This window comes from Peromyscus californicus, unplaced genomic scaffold, assembly GCF_007827085.1.
Source record: "Peromyscus californicus insignis strain IS unplaced genomic scaffold, ASM782708v3 Scaffold_5__1_contigs__length_169319896, whole genome shotgun sequence".
Classification (NCBI taxonomy): Eukaryota; Metazoa; Chordata; class Mammalia; order Rodentia; family Cricetidae; genus Peromyscus; species Peromyscus californicus.
In genome coordinates this window covers 56,261,464-56,264,523 of record NW_026294573.1, presented here as the reverse complement: position 1 = coordinate 56,264,523, position 3,060 = coordinate 56,261,464, and the positions used below count along the sequence as shown (strand labels likewise).

The window sequence follows — 3,060 nt, the reverse complement described above, 5'->3', positions numbered from 1 at the left end:
AAAAAATGAACAACCAGGAAGATATGAGGAAAGTCAAACTAACTGATGAATGTACAACAGAGTATTTGGCCAGTTTTCCTAAAAAGTATCAAGGTCTTAAGTCAAACATAAAGTAAAAAAGATGATGTGGAAGGTGCTCCACATCAAAAGAAGTGAAGAATACATGACCATTACATGCAACCTGTGATGCTGGAGCAGGAAAAATGTGTTCAAGGGATAAGTGGTTCGAATAAGAATGGCTCTCAGAGGCTCATATGTTTGAATATTGGTCCTCAGTTGGTGGGAATGTTTAGGAAGAATTAGGAGATATAGCCTTGTTGGTGGAGGTGTGTTACTAGTGGCAGGCTATAAATGTGATTTGAAGGGGCCAGACTCTATTCCAAGTGGGCAGCCAAATTTGGCAACATCGTCCATGTGGTTCTAGATTTAAAGCACAATCAATGTGTGGCAGGGCAAGCCTGCATGATGATTCTGAGAGGGTAGGAAGTCCTGAAAGGTCATTGTATGAAGCTGTGAAAGTGAAGCTTGGATTGCATTGAAGGCGATGGGATGTTGGATATGCCAGAGCCATGGAATAGCTTTGCAAGTGGGACCAATCCAAGAGACAAAATTACGTTGTAGTCACCGAAGCCAGAAGTGCAGAGCCATCTAAGCCCTCTAACATCAGATAGGGAGTCAAAGGATTTAGAGTTTGCCTTGCTGGGTTTCATTCTTGCTTTGATATAGTATTTCCTCACTATGCCCCAATTCCTCCTTTTTGGAATGGTAATGTATATTCTTTGACATTGTATATTGGAAATATGTAATTTGTGTTTTGGTTTTACAGGTGTTTTCAATTAAGAGATTGCTTTGAGACTCATAAGACTTTGAACTTTGAAACAAGTGTTGAGACTCAAAGAATATGTGGAATTTTGAAGTTGGGATAAATGCATTTTGCATTATGATACGGCCATAAGCCTATGGGAGCCAGGAAGCAGAATATATTGGTTTGAATACTTGGTCCCCAGTTGGTGAAACTGTTTGGAAAGAATTAGGAGGTGTGGCCTTTTCAGGGGAGGTATGTTACTGAGAATTGTCTTTAAAATTTCAAAAAGATTTTAAATGACTCATCCCATTTCCAGGTAGTCTCTACTTCGAGTGGATCCAGGTGTGAGCTCTCAGCTGCTGCTCCAGTATCATGCCAGCCTGCTGTCATGCTCCTCACTATGATGATCATGGATTCTAACCCTCTGAAACCATAAGACCCTAATAAACTCTTCTGTAAGTTGCCTTGGTCATGGTATCTTACCACAGCAATAGAAAGGTACAGTGATAGACACAAGCACTATTTGTTAGCTGTTAAAACTTTTTGTAAATCCATGATCATTTTTATAATTAAACCATTAATACACAAGTGGCATTGTTGTGCTTTCTTTAAGGACCTACACTTAGGTTTATTATTCTAGAAGACATTCTCTTCAGAAGCAATTAAGGACCACCACTAAAACCTGGGTGCCCTCATGTGATTGGAAAGGGAAGGAACCATATAATAATAATGTATTATTATATTGATGAAGGTCATCAGAGGTCAGATAGCATAAGAGGAACAAGAAGCCTGAGCAGCTTACATGATTTAGACACAGAGACTATGAAAGGACCACTGAGAATAGTTCAACTCTGACACTGCGTATACAGAGAGGCAACTGTCATTAGCCATTATAATTACACTTTTTATTTTGCATTTATTCTGTGTTAGCATTTGTGCTGATGTCCTACATATATTATCTCTTTAAATTCTCATAAAATCTTATGAGGGAGGTTTTGTCTGCATTTTAAAATGTATTGAGGAAAACACAACTCACTTTCTAAAACAGGCTTCCAGCATTGGCAGTGGCTGGAAGGATTGATGCCAGAGTTTATGCCTATTGCTCTACCACTGAGGAAACACTGTCTCAAGAGTGAAGAGCCCATTTCAAATGACTTCTAAAAAGTTCAACTAAATCTCATCTGTACCTTAAGGATTAATGTTACATTTGGAAACGAAAAAAACATCAGGAAAGGCAGTTCCAGACAATTGTGCAAAGGACCATTTCATCAGAAGACTATGCGTTTAGGATTTATTTATGTCGTACTAACCATCAATGAGCCCATTGCTAATAATACTTATCTGTTACCTTTATTAAACAAGGAATTGCTGAACATCTTCATGTGCAAAACTCACTACTGAATTTACCTTGCAGGGGAGACACCATGCTCACAAAGGTGGTTTTCCGAAGGCAAGGCTCATCACACTCTGGATGTGCTGACCCCTGTGCTTTCCCCAAATGTGGAAAATTGGCTGCAGAATCTGTGGCAGTGGGGTGGGGTGGGGGTTGTGTTTAAGATCCTTCCCATAAAAAAAAAAACCCTCACTGCTTAGCCTGAGAGATTAAAAAAAAAAAGTCACCCATTTGAGATTACCATGAAAGAAAGCCATGGTAAGTAACACTTAATCTTTGCATTAGCCCCATTTTCCTTTCTTTACTTTCTCCTTGTCCTCCTCTTCCTCTTTCCTCTCCTCCTTATTTCTCCTCATCTTTTCTTCTTTCTTATTCTCTTCCTTATGGAAACACTGAAACATAAAGAATTAGTATTAACTAAAAATTTCAGGAAAATTTACACAGTGGAGAGTCATGAACAGAGTCTTCAACAAGAACTTCTCATCTTGAAATGCAAAGATGAAAGATCCTTGTTAGACAACAAACTCACCATATCAAAACCATCCTGGTGGAAGATTCCATGGAAATCAGATCCTATGTACAATGTTCAGAACAACGCATGAGAGGGAAGAGAAAAGAGAAAAGAGTAAGAGCAACAGTGACAATAAAAGCTTAATAAACATTTGTAAGGGTAGCTTGGAATTTGTCAGGGAGAGGGAAATGGCCCAGGATAAGTGTCGACTCTGCATTTGCCTCTTTCATTCAAGATTTAACTCCAAGTACCAAAGGCCAGGTTCAAGATTTATGTTTAAACTCTTCAAAAGAATCAAACACTAAAATGACCCTGTGAAACCTCTCCTTGGCATGAGCTCTTATTGCTGCA

The 3,060-nt window shown here is 38.9% G+C and overlaps 1 non-coding gene across 1 annotated transcript; it reads left to right on the top strand.

The window, feature by feature from the left end:
- Positions 1-2,204: 2,204 nt before the first annotated feature.
- On the top strand, positions 2,205-2,373 carry LOC128098122 (U1 spliceosomal RNA). The gene has a single exon (XR_008214146.1). It is a non-coding gene; the product is annotated as a U1 spliceosomal RNA (small nuclear RNA).
- Positions 2,374-3,060: the final 687 nt, after the last annotated feature.